This window comes from Schistocerca piceifrons, chromosome 8 (assembly GCF_021461385.2).
Source record: "Schistocerca piceifrons isolate TAMUIC-IGC-003096 chromosome 8, iqSchPice1.1, whole genome shotgun sequence".
NCBI classification, from domain to species: domain Eukaryota; kingdom Metazoa; phylum Arthropoda; class Insecta; order Orthoptera; family Acrididae; genus Schistocerca; species Schistocerca piceifrons.
Window position 1 is genome coordinate 174,705,173 of NC_060145.1, and position 22,969 is coordinate 174,728,141.

Genomic DNA, 22,969 nt, shown 5'->3' on the forward strand with positions numbered 1-22,969 from the left:
GAAAACCCAGGTGTCGTCGATGTGAAAATTCCGTGTGGAATAATCAACGGCGGGAGAGTGTGCCAGTGTTAAGAGAAAGGAGTGCGCCCACAAGTAGTAGATCAGCTGTATACACGGCAGTAGAAGGTACATTCACTGTCAGTGAGAACAATTTAAGTAGTGTTCCGGAAATCGATTATAAGGTGCCAGCTGTAATACCCACAGCGGAACTGGAGATTGAGTTTAAGAATGATTCGCAATTGTTGAGAGAAGATCAGATGTCGGATAAAACGTCCGTCATCGAGCGAGGGGATGCAGAGAGGGATGAGGTCTGGTTAAGGCAGTTCGGTCGCTTATACGACGAACTAAGAGATTATAGGGGTCTGTATGGGAGAAGTGTTTATGGGGAGCGCGTGCAGTATTTGCCGCGTCTCGTCCCACAGGAAGATAGTATTTGTGAAGTGATTGAAAGTTCTGGCCCTAACCGGCAGACTTTACCAGAAATAGTTGATGTTAATGGGGAGCACGAGCAAGATTCGTCGTGTTTCGTCCCGCAGGAGTTAGATGTTGAAGGAGTAACGGAAAGTTCTGGCCCTAACCGGCAGACTTTACCGAAAGTTATAGTGGTAGAAGTAGCCGACCCATCCGACGCAAACCTCCAGTTTAAACATTGCGAGAGTATTAAGGGGAAAGATTACGAAAATTTTAGTGATAGCCGGACACAATTGGTAGAAAAGCACATAGATTTCAGCGTGTATGAGGTTAGAGCTGACGTTATACGGTCAGACGGTAGCAGTGTGGGTTGCGCAGATCCAGAGGAAGTGATTTCAGATGCTACTGGGCACATTCCTCCAGGTAGATTGGCAGATGAGATCAATCTGACCAAAGTGGAATCAACGAAGGTGACAATTAGTGAATTGATAGCAAAGCAACACTCACTAGTTGACGAGTTACAGGAAAAGGTTTCGGTATTGGAGGCGAAGCTAGAGACTAAGCCTCAGGACAAACGTGTTGAAATTAAAACTGTATGTGAACAGAGACTAAAAAAGCCGCCAGACAAACCGGATTTAGGATCAAAGCCGGATGGTTTTTTCTGGAATGACCTGGATATAGACGAGGATTTACTGTGGGAAAATAAAGAAACAGTCGAGGACAAGTGTAGACAGATAGTAGTGTCTGTTAATATGCACGACCTACAACTAAACGTGTTGATTGACACCGGTGCAGAATTGAGTGCTGTATCTGGGAAAATATTTGAGTTACTGAAAGACAGACCTGGCATCGTAGTTATGCCAGTAACAGGAGTGAAAATTATCGGTGCTACTGGGAAGGCCAGTAAACCGGTCACAAAACAGATTTTTGTCAACTTCGAGATATGTGGGGCACGATTTGAACAAGAGTTTGTCGTCGTGCCAGACTTAACTACGGAAGTAATTATCGGGTTAGATTGGCTATTAAAGTACCGTGCAGTGATTAACTGCGAAAGCAAAACTTTGACATGTATGTCACTAGATAAAACAATGGTAGTTGGTTTTGACGAGGCAGGAGACGGTGTGCATAGGCAATACCAGCCTATACACATTGTTAACTGGCCGGATGACATTGACGTAGGAATGAGTTTGAACTGCCATAACATGAGGAATTTCGGCATTGACAAAAGTGTAGAAAGTGAATTGGAAGAGATAATCAAATTCCCTCCACGGATTAACATTAGTATTGGTGTGAAAAAAGATCGTTTGCGAGAAGTAATGAAGCTAAAAGCCGATGCTCGCACACGTCGTCATGACGCTAAAGTGCGTTTTGCTAAGTTTGCAATCGGAGACTTAGTACTTGTAATAGCTCATGAGAAATCGAGCGAGATAGACCATGAAATCTCTAATTTTAAGTTTGTTTATAATGGACCATATAAAGTCATTGGTATACCTCACACAAATGCTTGCGGAATATTGTAGACTTGAAATTGTACCAACCTAGGATCGATTAATACCACACAATGGGTAATTTATACAGTATGTAAATATAGAGTGTATAATTTAACGATTTGCTAGATTGCCATGCTTTTGACTGACCAAGGTCATTAAAGAAGTTGTAATTAATAAGTAATTAATTTTGATTAATCAATTTAATTTTAATAAATTTAATCATGATCTAATCAACTGAAAAAACCAAGCTGCTAGTTTAAGTTTTCAGCTGAGTCACAGTAGATTAAGCAATGTAAATATGATTTTATAACTAGCTGTAAGATTCCATGAATATGTGTTTTACTAGTCATTGCCGATGTACTTAGACGCTGTTTTAAGTTTCAGGCTTATACATGTGTGATGATGGACAGTGTTGAGTTATCCACTGTGATAGTGTTAATGGACTCCTTGAGATTACTCGGGAGTGAGTTTTTCCGAAAGAATTCAGTGAAACGGACGTTCTGGAAACGCCGTCACAAGGGCGAGTGAGATCAAGCGTGCCGCACACGCGGGCGCAACAATACTGGCGAGGCGAGCCGCTGTCGGCTCTTGTGCCGCTGTTGGCTCTTGTGCCGCTGTCGGCATTCTTTGTACTTGCGAGTACGAAAGGCGGAATAGTTTTTCTTCCCGGACAGCTGATGTGAAAGAATTCTGCTGTCAATATTTATGTTTTTTTCGATCTACTGAATATTATTTTCTTGTTTAGCGTTAAGTGGAATCTCATGACGAGATATTAATTATGAAAAGGTTATGTAAAAATGTGTATTCTATGTAATTAATTATTAATTTGCGTATTTTGATCTACCTGTTTTTATGACCATGTACTCTGATTAATTTTGCAAATAGTATTCCATTTCTCATAGTGTTACGAATTTTAATGATTTTGGAATAGCTAAACCATTTTCTATATCTTCTATGAATTTTAATATGTTGTCAACCTGTTTTATTTTGTGCAAGATGACAGAGTGGAATAAGATTAGGAGTGTCCCCACTCAATTATTACGGTCTAAAAATTGATTTATGATTAATTAGACGAATGCTAAATTTTGTTGATGTTTTGAGCATATGCATTTCCGCTGTTTCTTTTTTGGGACATTTTCTGAGTCTGTTTACGTTACAATTTAAATATTTTCTGCTTCCCCTTCTATCATAATCGGTTTTCACTGATTTGTTTCTAAACACAAGTGTGTTTTGTTGCTAAAATTATTCGCTGACAAAACCATTACTTGCTTACGTAGTTTTCTTTTATAAGCGGATCCACTCTTTCGATGAGATAATATTCTGGCCTTACTAAGTTACACATCTCAAGGTTAAGATATTTTGCCCGAGTGAGTACCAGTGCAATATGTGCCGTTTCCATGTTGTATTCTAGAATATTCGGAAACATTCGTTAAGACTCGAGAACATTCGTAATTACTCATCAAAATTAGGGAACCATCTCGAATCCGACAGGTGTCATAGTGCATATCTCGACGTGATGGCAAGTACTTTACACGCTCATACCTCCACACTTACAATAGAGCACAACGTGGCAACCGAGGGTACCGACAGACACAAAACCCAGTGGTCGGTTTTGGAGGCATCGTCACCTTCACGCAAATGTCTCAGGTGAAACTAGGAATAATGAGTTTCGCTGAAGCTTGGTTCGTGCCTCAGCAGTTCCTGTTTCTGCTGTTTACAGCCTATCTCACAGAGATGCAACAGAATTCCAGAAACAGATGGCCCTTTGCCAGGAACATCAAAGGAAGGTTGTTTGAATGGCTGCGAGGAGTAACTTCTGCAGCAAATAATATTGCTGCGCGCTGTGTGTAGGCTGCGTAGAGAAGCGCTCAGGCACTCATTTCTGAGTGAATAACTGTGATGCTTTCACTCCGTTCCAGGCTGGTGATTTCTCGTCTGAGAATCTCGTGTAAGCTTCGGCAATGTTTTGCCAGTGTGTGTATTCATGTTCCTGCAGATGAAAAAGTTGTTTTCTAAGAAGAATGCGCATTGGGAACCACTGAAAACGGCGTGCTACTGATAATTTCTTGGACCCACGGCAAAACAGAATACCTTGAAGCTACAATATTTTTGTAAATATGTAAGAGTATATGAATATAGCCTTTCGGAATACGCAACACTGATAAATATTAAAAAATAAAGTAATACAGACAGTGAAGACTATTAAAGGATATGGCAATCAACATCAAATTCTTTGGAATCGATTTTATTTCAGTATTTCATACTTCTTTACTACAAATTTGCGTTTGAGTCAGAGGGAAAAAATACATTCATAAGCGATACACATAAACAATGAACACCCTCCTAAAAATTGTCTACTGTTTTTATTATTAGAGGCTTTTCAACAGATAATTAATACAACCACAGGAGGAGTGCAGAGTGTTAGGAGAAACGTCGCTATTTTTCCGAATTATGTGAGAGACGTACAGTAAATGAGAATAGTTGCCCGAAACCGGCTACAGAGATAAAATGAAAGTTCGCCAATATCATTTGTGTCTATTTTAAACAAATCAAAACATACAAGCGTTACAGGTAACTAGAAAAACAACGCGATATTTAGTGTGCATTACATATCAAATTGAAGTTGACAAGGGAGATCACAGACATCCACACATTCCCTTGAAACAGTTTTATTTGGTGATAAATTGATAATATTTCTGCAAACTAGATAAGGAATTTGGAAGTCAGCTACTACGCTCTTCGCAATCAGCTGCATCTTCAATGAATAATAAAGTAAATAAAGTAAAATAACCACACAGAAGATGAGGAGGAAATGAAATGTATCTTCACGAGTTGAGAAGGTATGTTATGTTACTTCAGTGACTGCAAAAGCGCCAACTTTACAAAGAACTTGGCATTCTGGTCCTATGTACCAATATGACGTTGCACCATCTCTGGCTTGGACACATGCTCGGACAAGTTAGAGATTATAACGATTTACTATCCAATTTAAACTTATTGCAACATCAACCGAGGCTGACATTCCGTTAAGACTACTCATAGCCGTGGGAGAGCCAGCCATGACAAAAATCTTCCATCCGGGATGTACGAGACAGGCGAAATACCCTCAGGCTTCAAGAAGAATGTAATAATTCGAAACAAAGCAGGTGCCGACATGTGTGAATATTAGCGAACTATCAGTTTAGAAACTCATGGTTGCCAAATACCAAATCGAATTATTTGGAATTTAAAAGCCAGTAAACGCGACCTGAACTGTAGGAGCACGCGAGGCAGTACGGAAATGTTTCGTATCTTAGAAGATAGGTCAAGGAAAACAAGCCTCCCTTTTTTTAGCATTTGTGAACTCAGAGAAAGCGTTTGACAATGTGGGCTGGAATACTCTCTTTGAAATTCTGAAGGTAGCAGGGACAAAATTCAGGTAGCGGAAGGCTCTTTACAATTCGTACAGCAACCAGGCGGCGGTACAATAGTCGAGGGGCATGTTAGGGAAGCAGTGGTTGAGAAGAGAATAAGACAGGATTGTAGCCTATCCCTGATCAGTCTTTACATTATGGAAGTAGTAAACCAAGCCAAGGGAAAATTTGAAGAAGGAATCAAAGTTCACGGAGAAGATATAAAAACTTCCAGGCTTGCTGATGAAATTGCAATTCTGTCAGGGACAGCAAAGGACTTGGAGGAGTAGTTGAACGAATGGACAGTGTCTTGAAAGGAGGATACAAGCTAAACATCAACAAAAGCAAAACAACGATCATCGAATATAGTCGAATAAATCAAGATATGCTGAGGGAACTAGATTGGGAAACGAGACACGTAAAGTAATAGATGAGTTTTGCTGTTTGTGCAGCAAAATAACTCATGACGGGCTAGCAAGAGAGGATATAAAATATAGACTGACAATGGCAAGAAAAGCGTTTCTGAAGATGATAAATTTGTTAACATCGAATATATATTTAAGTGTTGGGAATTCTTTTCTGAAAGTATTATTATGGAATGAAGCCTTGTATGGAAGTGAAACATGGATGATAAGCCTAAACAACAGAGACAAGAAGAGAATAGAAGCTTTTGGAATGTGGTGCTACAGAAGAATTCTGAAGATTATATGGATAGATTGCGTAATTATTGAAGAAGTACTTAAAAGAATGGGAGAAAAAGAAAATTTTGAGTGAAAGAAGGGATACGTTGATACGACACGTTCTGCGACATGAAGGGACATGTGGAGGGTAAAAATCGTAAAGGGAGACGACGAGATGAATACACTAAGCATATTCAGAAGGATGTAGCTGACTGAAATCACACCTGCGACAACCAATATTGTACACCTTACATTTTTAAGTCGATATAACCCTCCAGAAATTTAAATGTTGAAAATGCTAAGAGTGTAAAACATTATAAATTCAACTAAGATGTATTTTTATGACATCGAGTATTATTATTCTGTTAAGAAATGTACCATATTACTATTTACCGAGAAAAATGTCCCAAACCAAACTTTAAAAATATTATAATTTCGAAAAAACTTTTGTGTCCGCCATTTACCAACCTGTCGCTAATTTAGGTTTCAGTGCTGTTAACAGCTGCAAGGCACGAGGGCTATTCGGAAAGTAAAGTCCGATCGGACGCGAAATGGAATCCACAGTAAAAATCAAAAATATTTTGTTTGAACAAGCTGCTACACCTTCTAGCTACTTCTCTATGTAGTCGCCACTTCGACGTAGACGTAGACTAACATTGGAATACCACTGCCATAGAAGGCAGTCGTCTGCATTTTCCGTCACTTCTCTACGCTGGCCTACACTTCTTTGTCTGTGCCAAAATGAGGTCTTCGTAACCAGCGGTTCAAGTGAGCAGAGATGAAAATCACAGTGAACCACGTCCGATCTGTATGTGGACGATCAAAGACTTCGCATCGAAAACGGTGCAGGAGCATCTTCGTTGCCCCTCCAGTGTGCTGCCACGAATTGTCTTGAAGAAGGAAATGCATGATAGGTACGTTATGTGGGGTTGCATGAAATCAGGCGAAACCTCGCAGCGGGCACTCATACTTGGTGGGAGACGCTGATGTTACAGACATCTTACGTCTTCACTGTGTGCTCAGAACTGAAAAGAATGGCGGCACGCGATCGACATGCATACCAGAGACACTGACAAACACATCTCAGCAAAGCTTCAGTGGATTTTCACTATCGTTTTCATTTAGCGACCTATCGGACCTTACTTTCCGAACGGCCCTTGTACATTGGCAAAGCTCAGCACCGAAACATACGTTTTTAGTTTATTTGCATCTATGGCGATACTCGAAAAGACACATTATTTGTCATACAAGACACATACTGCGAAAAGCTGCAGTAGTGTAATAACAGACTAAGAAGGGCACAGAGAGTAGTTTTTCCAACGAATCGTCCATGTAAGGAGGATCAGATGGGACTCGCACGAGGCATCCTTCGCAGTGCACCATACAGTGACTCGTCGACAACAAACGCTCTCACTTCCGGTCGCAGATCACGACATTCGTACGCGAGAATACGGCGAGACACATGGTACCTCGCCCGGAATGAATGAAAAAAACCGCTATGTGTGGGCCGTGTTTCCTGCGGTGACAGGATGTAGGTGGAGGGCGGAGAGAATGTGGCATTTAAGGGCCGACAGCAGCAGACACACTGTGCGTAGGTGGATTTGCTCGCAGTCGGAAAAACCTCTGGCTGTCCCTGCATGGCGGGTGAGCCTGTGTAAACCGCCGGGAAGGAAGTGAGGTGGTAACACTCGGAGCAGACTGCCAGCTGCTATATGTCGCGCTGGGGTAAAAACAGATGGGAGAACTGGCACGAAGCCCTGCCCGACATTTGCACCGTGTGTGACAACATAAACGCGAGAGATCACCTTGCCTGTATGTTAACGAAAGAAGTACTTTGTTCCCAAAGCGCAGTGGGACTAAGCGTGTAAAAACATGTGCAAATACGAATCCTTTTTTTATCTACAAGAAAACTGATATACACAGATTTTCTGAACTATCTAAAACCAAGCGAGGTGGCGCAGTGGATAGCACAATGGACTCGCATTCTGGAGGACGACATGATTTAGGTTGTCCATGATTTCTCTGAATCTCTTCGGGCATATGTCGGAATGGTTCCATTGAAGGGGCACGGCCGACTTCTTCCCGCATACCTCGGTGGGACCGGTGACCTCGCTATTTGGCCCCCTCTCCCAAATCAACCAACTCTAACTATAAATCTGAAGCTATATATTTAAGAAATGAAAGTTAATAGCTAAATAACAGTAAAAATATAATGTTCTGGAAGTTAATTAACGTAGATCGGGTAATAAAAACAAGAGGATGTGTAATTATCTATAAATTATGAGACATGAAAATTGAAGTAAGCTTTTGGTAAAGCTAGAAGCCAAAAAACTGATAATGAATAACTAATTTAAAGTAATACAGCGTGTTTATAAGTTAGTTATACATAAATAACTTTCAGTCATGAAACTAGCAGAAATATTTGATACAGCACTGAATGCAGTACATCTTCACCTTTTATCCCCGCCTAGCTCTATTAGTTCCCGACGTTCCTGCTAGGTGGCCTGCGCTATAAGTTCCTGCAACAGCCATTATGGAACCGTATAAAAGTGCAGAGCTTGCGCAGTGTTGTTAATGATTTCATGAGTTAAAATTCGCTTCAGCAGTTCTGAGATTATTCAGGGCTAAATATCGCAGGACACCATCTCAGAGGCAAATTGTTATTAACTGCAGAAACTACGCCGCGTAATCGAATATGTGTGGGATTCGCCTAACGCTTTTTCTTCTTTTCTTCTGCTGTAACCTGTAACAAGTTTTACGGTCCTTCCTCTTTTGCCGAGTCAACTGTAACTGGCTTATCGTACTTGGACATGCTTGAACATTATCTAATGCCTCAATCACGTCGGGTATGGTCAAAGAATTTAATTTTCACCAAGATGGCGCGCCACTACATTTATGCTCATGAAATTGTCGCGTATCCACAAATAAATGTGTAGACTTGGACTGGGTGTCGTGGAGCAATATCCTTGCCATCACGATCACGTGATTCAACCCCTATGGCCTTCTGTGTGCAGGATTACATTAAAGACACAGCGTTTGTCCCTCCGCTTCTGGGAAACGTCAATGAACTGGAACAGCGGATAACACAAGCGGTTGGCACCACGCATCAGGACTTGCTTCATTGGGTTTGGCACGAAATTCGTTACAGATGAGACATTTGTCGTGTTACAAAAGGTAGTGACATTGAACATTTGTAAATAAAACTTAGAGATATTCTGTATTCCCCGTTTCAGTAAGTTACTAAGCTTTTTGACAATTAAAGGTTACTTCTGTACAACTAATTTCTAAACACCATATATTTTAATGCTGTAGAAGTCAATGAATCTCATTGACTAATAAAATGAAGAAAACAACAATAAATTATGAAATATGAAAGCTATAGTAGGTTTTTGGTAGTGGACAACTAACTGTGGAAAAATTAATTTTGTTTAAGTTACAACTGGAACAATTACAAGAACAAAGTAGCTGACTCGTTGAGATTGAACTGTTATGTTTGTCGAACTGACATGTTATATTTAGGAACGATGTTTCTCACGACGCCATTCTTGTGTTAAAAGTTATTGATATTGTTGCTGAGTAAATTAGAGTAAAAACTCATGGTTTCGACTTTAATCACCGTCGTTACCGTGAGGAACAGCTCACTGTCGACATGGTGCCAGAGAACGTGTTGAAGTCTGCGATGCTAGTGGCGCCCGTCGAGCATAAGTAGTAGGCAAATTTCTCTCAGCGTCAGGAACCGCTTCCATGCAGCAATGAGATTATGACCGCTGACTCGGTTAAATTCATTGCTACACATTATGATAACTAAAAACTCTTTCATTACAGAATGCCCGTTGCATGATGCGTGGCATAAGCTTTTCGTTTAGAAAAATTTACTTTTATATTTAGTCATGGAGCTCGTCACAGAAGATGCGGAAAACATTTTATTTTTAATGTGACGCTGATGTTATGCCCGAGGTTCTGAGTGTGTCCACTTTCACTGAGCAATGATGTGGTTTCCGAAATGACTAGAAATAACAGGCATCGGAAGGTGTAAGAACATCAAGGAGACGTCACATTGTACAGTGTAACGTAAGGTAACAGCATTGACCGATCTACTTAGAAATGATGGCGATGGCATTAAAATTCTTTGAAGTTACCCAGTGCGGATAACATTGAGAGACCTGTCAAATCTAACTTATACAGGGTGCTGTAAATTCCTCTTGACTCAATACGTACATCACTTGTTTTACAATTCTGCTCATTGATAACCAGAGAAACAAAAATGATACTTGACCAGTTTTCACAAACACTGTTGTTTACAGTTACACCGTTACTATCCCGTATCAATAAGAGTTAGCATTCTGACTCACTACAAGTAATGTTCCATGTGGCGACCACCAAGTTGTGTACACACTTTCTACGTACGCATGATGAGGTAAACACTCTCTATCACACCTTGTGACTCTGTAATCTGTCCTGCAGCGATATGCCACCAGATCTTCTTCCATCACTACAAGAGTCTCATAAACCAAACTCTTCACTTGGCCCCAGATGGAAAATTTCAGTGGTGTCAAATATGGTGATCGTGGAGCCCATGCAGCTGAACCACCTCAGTTTGTCCATCTGCGCCCTTGGTCCAGATGGTCCCGGACATGACGTGAAAAGTGAAGAGATGCTTCCTCATGCTGAAACCACATGTCTTGACGGACGTTAAGTGGCACAGCATCTACCAACATGCCCAACACTTGTTGTAGTAAGGTCAAGTAGATGGGACGGGACACGTGAGCTTGGATGGAAGTATGTATGGTCCAATCACACGAGCATCCAGAATACCCGCCCACCTATTGATACCAAATCTGCGTTGAAATCCACGGACATGCTGGCATGTGGGTTTTCAACTGCCCAGACACGGCTGTTTAGGGAACTGAGAGCACAATCTCTAGTAAATTTGTGAAGATAATGCACAAAGGAGGTATTAGGGGCTCGTTGAGGCAGCAGTGAAGAAACTGTGTGCAGAACTCGATGTGTAGTTCAAAATCGTTGGTTCAGATGGCTCTGAGCACTATGGGACTTAACATCTATGGTCATCAGTCCCCTAGAACTTAGAACTACTTAAATCTATCTAAACTAAGGACATCACACAACATTCAAAATCGTCTAGCATTATTGACTGTATCCTTTGGAGGTGGTATCGAAGTAGTTTCTGGTATTTAAAAAAATACCAGACGGTGTCAGGACCAACTTTCATCGCACGGGTTCTCTTGAACGTGATGCAATACTGCCTCTTCCAACTCGAGTGTTCAGGTTCTCCTTGGAGCGTCACAGTCACGCCTGCTGACAGTGAAGGTACCTTTTTGTCGTAGCTGTTGCGTAACTGTTGCGGAAAAGGTATGAGAGGAAGTCGGACGTAGTGGATAACGATCCTGATAAAGACGAAGACCAGCTCTTCCACGACGACGAAGGGCCATGGCGTGCAAACGTGTACTTAGCCATGTCGCTCTAACACACAGAGTCGAACTACGCCATAGAGGTAGGACGGACATCAAATGACATCAGCCGATCCTATATAAGCACTCCTCAACTGCCCTCCCCACCCCCCTTCGTCCACCATCCATGACTACCCCGTTGCATACCTACATAGAAAACTTGTTTTCAAACGGCTGTAGCACGAAAATGGCACGTTTCCAGACATGGGTCCCAGTTCAGAATATTCCACAAGTCCCTGGACTTTTTAAGGGAAATTGTAGAGCTCCCTGTATACAATGAGGAGCCGAACCTCCTTAATAACTTGTTGGTCCACCACTGGAACTCAATATATTAGCGACTATCCGTAGCATGGATTCAGCAAGCCCTCAGTAGGTTTATGGAGGAATGTGGCATCAGTTGTCTGTGCACAGGTCTCGCAATTCCCGTAAATTGCAGGCTGGTGTTTTGCGGGTACGGCACTGGTGACCGACAGCATCACAGATATGTTCCATGCGCTTTAGATCAGGAGAATATGATGGCCAAGACGCCAACTTGAGTTCACTATCATGTTCATCAAAACGTATCACGATTCTGTCCTTGTGATGCGGACAGCTATCACGCCATTCGATAGGGCATTAGTCACAAGTGGACGCAGGTGTTTCGCAGAAATATTCACGTACTCGATGGCTGTAACTTTTCCTTCGATAAGTATCACAGGCCCCATGGAATACCAGATGATTGTCCCCCGTACCATAAAAGTGGACCCATTGGTCTGTGTCCTTGGAATGGTGCGTGTCTGGAGCATATTCGTCTGGATGACAACTCACCAAAACCTGGTGAAACAAGAAACGCAATTCAAATGACCAGGTGACAGCTCTCCATCCACCCATAGCGTCTACGTCAGTCGTAACTGACGATGTCATTGGGTCAACAAGAGAAAACGTAGAGGTCATCTGCTGCGAACTCCCGTATTCAACACTGTGCACTGAATGGTGTGCTTCGAAATACTTCTGCCTGCACCAAATAGCACTATGCCACGAGATTACTGTCTATCCTGCTTTACGAAGTGGGCAACCTTGCGGCAGCAACTTTCTGTGATGAGGCGTGAACATTAAGCGACGTGGTTTCGTCGACCTATAACTACATTTCTGAGATGCTCACGCCAGTAGCACGCATTAGTGGACCAGTTTCACCGTCTGAGATGCTCGTTCCCAGGCTTCCCAGGTTTCCAGGTTTGGACAGGACGTAGTAGTGAACAGAGCAATACTGCAGGAGGCTGAGCAAAGGACACTTGAGTCAATTTTAAAGGGGCTGACTACAGAAATTTTAAGAAGAGTGCAAGCAGGAGTTTCGGTTGATTTTTCACTCATCTGTTAAATTGGCAGTAGAATGCGAGGAAGCAGATGTGTGGACCGGATTACAAGGCAGATGGGTCGCATTTTCAGATGATATAACAAGTTACGGGTCTGGACGGATGGCAAATGTGCAGAGGCAATGTCACTAGGTACAGAACAATAGAAGTAAATACAGAGGTCTATGTAATGGTAGCAGTGGTTTCAAAGGTAATGGACTGGGGAAAAAACAGGCATTAAACGGGAGAGGAAACCCGAAGTCCCCCTATGGGCATCCCCACTAAAATTAGACTCTGTGAAGGTGTATGTATTTTGTGGTCCAAGGAGTTGTAGGAGAGAAGACTTGAAGGATGTTATTGGACAGAGTGGCACATCCCAGTTACAAGTAGGGTCCTGGTGAATCAGAAAGAGTGGAGCCTACCACATATGCGTTACAGGGGGTGGGGGTGGTGACTGGGGTCAGTGGACATAGATTTCTGTTTGTGTGCAGTTCAGTTCTGTCAATATGTAGAAATAGTGCCACATCTAAGTGAGGGCTGACAGGTTTCTGGGGATGGACTTCTGGCATCAGCGTTGTTCCAAAATCGACATTCAGCAACACATGGTGGAGCTGGATGGAACGATGTTAAAGTTAAGTCAAGCTCTTACCAGTGTAGGTCTGTCATGAGGGGAGTGTATCACGTGTGACAAACCAATTACACAGTGAGCTATTGCACTAAGAGTAGATTCACATGATTGTGTAGCCAAGGGTGCTGGGAAATCGGTTTGGATTAATGCTGAGTTTAACGCGCTTGTAGAGATGTATGTGGTGGAACCATTAGAAACAAATGAAGTATTGTATCCGGCAGATTGTTTAGAAAAGAAGTTTTGTATGCATGTAAGAGACGAACTGGCAAAAAGTTGTACCGGTAATCATAGATAATTTTAAGGTCAACGATTTAACGTTAACGAAATGGTTGTTAACTGCTAGCATGAGGAAGCGTGAGACTTGATAGGTGACAGGCAATGGCAATCGTCAGACATCGCTGAAACTGCATTACGAGGAAAAGTGAAGCATCTGAAGGGGAATGATAAGAAGCAAATGGAGGAATTGCTGGTGAAGTTTAAAGATATGTTTTTTTCCAAGAGGGCTCTTGCAGCAACGCATATTACACAGCACTGGATATCAATGGAAAGTGAATCGCTATTAGTCAACAGCTGGAGGATGGGATTATTGAGGAAAGCAATAGCACATAGGGTGCAGGAACTGAAATGCCAAAAAATAATTGGTGGGATCACAAAAATAGAGGCTCTGTTGCGGTTAACGAGACCTGAATGTCAAGACTGTAACTTTGCCAAACGTTTTGGAAACTATACACTATCTGGGACAGTGTAAATGTTTTTCGACAACGGACTTGAAAACTGGTTACGTTCAGCTAGAAGTGGTTCTGGAACACTAGCTAACGATAACGTTTTCATCACTGTTGGGACATTATCAGTTCAGGAGGATAACTTTTGGATTGAAAAAAGTAACTGAAAAGTTTCGGAGATTGTTAGATAGGGTCTTAAGAGGTTTAAAACTGTGTGAGTGTATGGTATATCTGGGAGATATAATCGTCTTTCCAAGTGACTTAGAGCAGCACAGACAACACTTAAGGGAGGTATTCTCGAGGTCGAAGGCAGGAAATTTGATGTAGAGTAATGACAAATGTATTCTTGTGTGAGAAGAGGTGGTGTATCCAGGCCACATAATTAGTTAAGATGGGGTACTTACAGATCTGAAGTTAGTGAAGGCCGTATCTGAATACCCAGCACAAAATCAGTGAAGGAACATCGATCGTTTCTTGGAGCCAAAAATTACTATTGGAGGTTCGTAAAAGGATTTGTGAATATTGTCACAGCATTAAACCAATTTTTGAAGAGAGGTTAGAAGCTTGTGTAGACAGGAGATTGTGAGAATGCAATTGAAAAGCTGAAAGAATTTGACAGGAAGTCCAGTTTTGGTGCTTCCTAATTTCAACAAGTAGATCATTCTTTCATGTGATGCAGCCAACCACGCATTTGGCTATCTTTTCACTCGAGAAGTTGAGGTCATGATATACCTTGTAGCCTATGCATCGAGACTGATGAATTTTCCAGGAGAGGACTATTCCACGATGGAAAAAGGAACGTTGTCTTCTTGATGGAGTCACCTACATTAAGCGTTATCACTATGGAATGAAATGTCGAGTCATAAACTACCATGCAGCATTGAAGTATTTTCTGTGGTTGATGGATCCATTTAGAAGATTGGGCAATACGACTGAATGAGTTGGGTTATGATGGGCTACGCACACCTGACAAAAAGCATGGGAATGCAGACAGATTAGGTGGAAAAGCATTGGCATTGCAAGTACGAATGCAGTAATGAATAAATGGAATGGCAAGTAGCGCAGAGGACAGATGACAAAAGTGTTTCATGACAAATGTTTTTCATTAGCAATCGTAGTATTGTGTACATTATGGATTATTACGCAGAGAAACTGTGTTAGGACTATGAGTAGTGATGCCAGCAAATTTGAGAAGAAATGTATTGAAGGGGAGAAATGATCACATCTTAACGGGTCACGGGGGTAGGAGATATATCACCAGAAGTGTATCACAGTGGTACTGGTGGAAGAAGAGAAACATGTACATGGATCAATACGTACAGAATTGTATACAGTATGAACAGAGGGTGGATTCGTGTCGAAAGAGAGAATGCACTGTTTCAGTTACTTGAGATCGATGTCTTCTGTCCTTTCAGCAAAACATCTGGAGGAAACAAGTATGTGCTCACAATTATTGATCATTCTTATGTGGAAATTGTTTCTATACCAAACGCGATCAGGGAACCTACTTAATGTCGAATTTCTTCAAAGAGCTTTGTTGGCTGTTGTGTGCAAACAAAATGAGAACTATTCTCCTTCAGTTAAAAGCTAATGGAAGATTGGAAAGGGTTCATAGAATGTTAAGGAAAATGCTACGATACTCTGTAGACACAGTTGGGGTACCAACTGAAAATGTGTCATCGCAGAATTGAACACGAAACAGATCACCAACACTGGCTTACGCCGTTATGAGGTACTGCATGGGAGTAAGATACCGTCACCACTCAACGTAATAAAAGGCGCTAAGGGTAAGATGGGGTAACGTTTTAAAGGATTTTGCATGAGTGATAAAATAAGTATGGAATAGTGTGAGCAGAGCTAACATAAAGGCAGTACAGAACCAATAGGAGGCAGTGAACTGCACAATAAGAATGCTACAGTACAATGTGCATGGTGTCGTCCCCATATACTCCATAGGGGAAGAGAAGCAATTCGTTAAGATATACCGGGCACCGTATCATGTTGTAGAAACTTTGTTAACAGTAAACGCCAAGATCCAATTACCTGCAAGGATGCCGTTTGTACATGTTGGACGTTTGAAGCCTTTTCTGGGAAGTGTGGATGTTATACTAGGAGTTGTGAAGTGGGGCAAAAGAAGAAAGGGTAAAGGAAGGTATGGAAGGATGAAAAGGAAGATAAGGTCGAGCCAAGGTGATGAGGCCTGTATGTGTTGAGACCTAGGAATAAGAAAAAAAAATGTATTTTCTAGTATTTTGTTTATTTGGTGCAACTGTAATGTATTATTATAGTGCAAACAAAATGAACTGCCCCAGAGAAACAGGGGTTTGGAGGAGGAGAAAAGGGTAATAGAAATCCCTGTCATAGGATGAAAGCAGGCATGCAGAAATGAAGGAAGCAGAGCTGCAGACACACTATAATCGTCAAGGTCACAGTCTATCCAAACAGGGTAGTGAGAGAAGGTCAGAACTCATGCTGCAGTGAAATTGTTGTTGGGACAGAAAGAAGGGAAAGGCAGTATGGAAGCAGTAATGAAGCCTGACTTACACGTCCAGTGATTTGAGCTGCACTGGTTGTACTCTGTCTGTAATAAAGTAACAGCAGTAACCGGCTGCTACGAGTAAGCGAAGCTTACGACTGTAAAAAGGGTAGTACTGGATGGGAGTTGACTGTTGATAAATGGGACGCTAAGTGAAATAGTGAGATCTGTGTTCCTGCTACCTGTCACAGTCTCAGGAATGACACAGCTGAGTATTTCTCAGCCTCAGTTGTACTGGCCAGACGTGATTACAGACATGCTACCAAACGCAAATTTGACTGTCCTAAATCGGACTTTTAGACCAGAGTTAATGCAATACGTAGATAAGCCCATAATCTAGCAGGCTGTGCGAATCACTGCGTAAATGCTAAGGACCACAGAGAACGAAACATGAAATGGTGGACGGAACCAGATACTGTTCAAATCCCAGAGCCTAGGAGGCAAGAGAGGAAATCGTAGATGCAGGTTAAGCAATAGTGCAGATGAGCTAGAGGAGGACGTGAAGAAACTGTCACAGCTCAGGGTGAGTTGTGGATAAGAAAATAATGGTGGTAGGACTAAAACTGAACTGAAAGCGGAAGCTTTCGCGGAAGCGAAAGCGGAAGCGGAAGCGGAAGCTTGGGCCAGCCGCCGAAGAATTTGTTACTTTACGATGTACAAGTACATACTGGTTTTACGGCGACCCAACGGACCATACCTTGCTGTGGGAAAGGGTAATGTAGTTTACCAACCATACTTGGTCATAAACGCGCAAATATAAAAGAGAATTCTAGCAGCACCTGCCACAGGTGAGCATGGTGCTGTGCTTTATCAAATACAGCTTAGTCGTCTCAGTGTTGTGAGGGGGTCAGCCTAGTTCTGTTTGGAAGTAGTTAACTCAGCAGTATACAAGCAGCAAGGTGTCACAAGCCTTTCCACTATGGGAGTGGCTGAAGTGTTTAATATATGTACTAAAATGGGTTCCACAATCCAAACATGTCCAGATCAAAAGTGTATACAAGCTGAACATTAATAAAACCGAGAAGAAAAAATGGTTCAAATAGCTCTGAGCACTATGGGACTTAACGTCGGAGGTCATCAGTCGCCTAGAACTTAGAACTAATTATACCTAACTAACCTAAGGACAACACACACATCAACGCCCGAGGCAGGATTCGAACCTGCGACCGTAGCGGTAGCTCGGTTCTAGATTGTAGCGCCTAGAACCGCACGGCCACTCCACCCAGCACCGAGAAGTAGCAGGGCCGGATTCCAGAATGGAAATGGAGGAAAAAAGGTCCCCCGAACACGTGTCTGAAAATGGATGGGGTGCAACGACAAGAAATCGCCGCAGAACATAGTACGGAGCTGCATCGCATCTGCGTCACATGAAATGTTCAAAGTAGCCTCCATGGGATTGCACGTGATAGGAATGGTAGCGGTAATGAAATGATCGTATGTCATTTATTGGCTGGGATATCCCCTTCGGGGTTCGGCCACCGTATTGCAAGTCTTTTTAGTTGACGACACTTCGGCGACTTGCCTGTCAATGATGATGGAACACAACACCCAGTCCCCTGCGGGGAATCTAACCCGGGCCCCCTTGCTTGGTACGCAGTAACGCTCCCGCTGCGCTACAGAGGCGGACATAGTAGCTGTTGTTATGTAGGATACACATAATCGTACTGTGGCTTGCACCACGTTGGAAGGCTACTTGCCGGGTATGGTACTAGCGTTCCTCTCAATACCCTCTAGAATCTGGTCCTCTAAATCTGGTATATTCATCGTCCGCCATCTCCCTGCACGTACGGCTGCCTGAAAGGACTCACGATCTCACAATCGCCCAAAAATGGCTTGAATTGTGTGATGCGGTTGGTATCTATGAGGATACATTTTGGTATAGCCATGCTACCTCTCGACCGTTTCGATATGCTTGGCCGTACAGGAACACCACCTCGGCTTGTTCCCGACGTGAATACCGGACAAGTCTGCTGCTTACAGTACCCCGCGTCAATTTCACAGCCTGCAGTGCAGATACACGCCAAGATTTATCTCTTACGGGAATCGGCGAGATGTAACGAATGATGACGCTAATGAGCAGGGGCAATACATAGCGGTGTGTGATTTAAGCTTAGATTATGGGTCTGATGGCAGGCATACTGGGGTAGTTCATGTGGTTGTGGTGATCGCTATGTCCTGATGGTGTAGTGGTCAGTGCATCAGCCTACAAAGTAGGAGACCTGAGTTTGAATCCCAGTACGGTATAAATTTTCAACCTTCCCCATTAATATAAATTAATGCCTACAGGCAGTTAATGTCTTTAATTCCTTTATGTCATAATTCATTACACCGTAACATCTTTGATAGCTATCGATGCGGCACGGTGCTAAGTAACCGGCAGCACAATGTACATCCAGATAGTTCTGTAGAGGGCAGCGCAGTAGCGACATCATTGGGCGCTCACTTTATTATTTTTTGTTTTAATATGTTACATTTTACAGCCGAAATTATAATTAGATGCCATAAGGAAGGAGGTAACAAAAACTTTGAGACACATAATGCACGTCGCTAAGTAACCAGTAATGCCTTGTACATACTTACTGTCCCGTTGAGGGCAGTGTAAGTTATTGGATTTTTATTGTATGCTAATTTAAGTTTTAATTCTTTGCATCCCATTTATATTAGTGGTTAACCTTACAGCCAATACTATAAAGACATATAATTTTTAAGTTAGTAGCTTAAGTTTTTCGTTATGTATTCAAAAACACAGTCGTTATGTTGGTTATGGATGACGTTTGTAGACGTCTACGGAGCTGAGCTTTCGCAGTTAACCACATCACATGGTTGCTTCTCCGGTAGTTGACAGCATCTGAAGATTTCTGCAGTTTCTGCTCCATAGTTCCGTCTCTACACACAACTTCGTATATTTTTATTTAATTGTTTATATTTTAGCTGTATGTCCCTCTATATTTATAGTACTCTATATTTCAGAGTACGAGCCTTTGTACTAAAACCGGTCGCCAATAAATGTGATTTGTTGGACCTAGACTGTTTTCCTAACTACAATTGCCAAATTATCCGCTGTTTTCCCAAAATGTTTTCGAAAATATGTAATGATAACCTAGTTGAGTCTGCAGCCAGATCATGCAAACATCTAGCGCAGTATCTAAAGCAATTAATTAATCTTTGCAGCACAGAAGCTAATAGACTTTCCATACCACATCACTGATTGAATCATTTGTCTACTGCCGATGTGCGAGTTTTCTGTTTTCACTCTTTCTGCTATCGACACTGATACGAGCATGACACAGTCTTGACTGCTTTCGTTAAGTACGCATTATATGTACAATATACAGAGTGTCGCAGGAGGAATGGCTAATATTCAGTGATATGAAAAGAACGATGATTGCAAGCAAAAAAAGTGTAGTAAACACGGGCTCCAAATCCATGTCTTAGGACTATGACTCTTTCATCTTCGATACTGTGAAACACACATCTTCTACTGCTCATAGATCTCAAGTGACGCATTTTAGAGCCCACGTGTTTTAGTCATTGTTCTTCTTGTTTTGTCCTTACTGGCTCCTCCAGAAATATACAAACGTAAGAGTTCACTATAGGTAAGATTTGTTTCATAGTACCGAAGATGAAAAAAATGCTCCTAGTACTTTAGGTATGCATTTTAGAGTTCATGTTTAGCCGATATTTTTGCTCCGAATGATGGTCCTGTCGTATCACTGAATACTGATCATTCCTCTTGGGACACGCTGTATGGATACCGGATTGGTGTACAACGCCAGGCACTTGGTGATTTATGTAAAGCATGTAGACGGGGGTATTAAAGTTAAGAATAATTAATTGTATCAAGTAATCTGCATTGTAATAATTGTTTAATAATGTCTTTTTCTGTTCAGTACTATCCTCAATATTGTGGTGTTCGCAGGTTCGTAGTTTAGGCAATTGCTAGAACCAAAAAGTAAACTACACTAATGTGTCTTTGTATCTTAGCTGACTGCTTTGACTGCTACAGTGCCAAAGCCGCCTGCAAACAAATGCGGTCTGAATGTGATTTATATTTCAAGCCAACGAATACTAAACTGTTTATTAATTAATCAAATTTAATTAAAGTATTTTAATGTTAGATACCAAAACTAATAGTATTCTATATTTTATTTTACGCGGAAATTACGCTAGACACAAAACATTCCGGTTCATCTGGCCACTAGCTTCAGGTTTACAGCAACTGATTCATACCGTGAACGGCGGCCTTTTGTTACACCGCGGAAGAAGAAAAGCGCGTGCGCCAAAAACCGTCGCCACTGCCCTCTAAAGGAAGAGAAGATACGGTGCCTCACTAGTGAAGGCTGGCAAAAACGATAATCCGCTATTGATACATTCTGCTGGCCGAGTCGAAGACCGTTGCTTTTTAATGTCAGATAAAACAGGTTCGAAGTTTTACTCTTTTCTGTTGTATCTGTAATGTTGCCTGCCACTATAATTTCAATAGACTGTTTTAAAGCATAACCCAAATAGCGAAACCCAGAGACAACCATTTGTGTCTTATCGTGCACACTACTGGCCATTAAAATTGCTACACCAACAAGAAATGCAGATGATAAACGGGTATTCATTGGCCGAATACGTTATATTAGAACTGACATGTGATTACATTTTCACGCAATCTGGGTGCATAGATCCTGAGAAATCAGTACCCAGAACAAGCACCTCTGGTCGTAATAACAGCCTTGATACGCCTGGGCATTGAGTAAAACAGAGCTTGGACGGCGTGTACAGGTACAGCTGCCCATGCAGCTTCAACACGATACCACAGTTCATCAAGAGTAGCGACTGGCGTATTGTGACGAGCCAGTTGCTCGGCTACCATTGACTAGACGTTTTCAGTTGGTGAGAGATCTGAAGAACGTGCTGGCCAGGGCAGCAGTCGAACATTTTCTGTATCCAGAAAGGCCCGTACAGGAACTGGAACATGCGGTCGTGCATTATCCTGTTGAAATGTAGGGTTTCGCATGGATCGAATGAAGGGTAGAGCCTAGGGTCGTAACACATCTGAAATGTAACGTCCACTGTTCAAAGTGCCGTCATTGTGAACAAGAGGTGACCGAGACGTGTTACCAATGGCACCCCATACAATCACGCTAGGTGATATGCCAGTATGGCGTTGACGAATACACGCTTCCAATGTGCGCTCACCGCGATGTCGTCAAACACGGATGCGTCCATCATGATGCTGTAAACAGAACCTGGATTCATCCGAAAAAATGACGTTCTACCATTCGTGCACCCCGGTTCGTCGTTGAGTACACCATCGCAGGCGCTCCTGTCTGTGAGGCAGCGTCAAGGGTAACCGCAGCCATCCTCTCCGAGCTGATAGTCCATGCTGCTGCAAACGTCGTCGAACTGTTCGTGCAGATGGTTGTTGTCTTGCAAACGTCCCTATCTGTTGACTCAGGGATCGAGACGTGGCTGCAGGATCCGTTACAGCCATGTGGATAACATGCCTGTCGTCTCGACTGCTAATCGTACGAGGCCGCTGGGATCCAGCACGGCGTTCCGTATTACCCTCCTGAACCCACCGATTCCATATTCTGCTAACAGTCATCGGATCTCGACCAACGCGAGCAGCAATATCGCGATACGATAAACCGCAATCACGATAGGCTACAATCCGACCTTTATCAAAGTCGGAAACGTGATGGTACTCATTTCTTCTCCTTAAACGAGGCATCACAACAACGTTTCACCAGGCAACGCCGGTCAACTGCTGTTTGTGTATGAGAAATCGGTTGGAAACTTTCCTCATGTCAGCACGTTGTAGGTGTCGCCACCGGCTCCAACCTTGTGTGAATGCTCTGAAAAGCTGATCATTTGCATATCACAGCATCTTCTTCCTGTCGGTTAAATTTCGCGTCTGTTGCTCGTCATCTTCGTGGTGTAGCAGTTTTAATGGCCAGTAGTGTAGCATTCTAGGCTACAGAACAAAAATAATATTACTTTATCAGAAAAACGTGTTACTGTTTCGCTAGTGTGAAGTACAGGAGAAAAGTTTAAAATGTATTGTCCTATGTTTATGGTAAAGAGCGTATTGTCACTTGGTCGGCTCAATCATTCGCCCTGATAAATAAAACCCGAAGTTCGTAAATAGCCTCTCTCTTATCATATCAACTAATAAAGCCGTCAGCCGATATGATAAGGCTTGCAAAAGCTGAATAAGCTATCAGCTTCACTGTAATGCACGTCTATGAGGCAGTGTGATGGTAGAGAAGGGAACGTTTTTTCTTTCCGTAGACGTCTAGGTCATTATCGACGCTGCACAG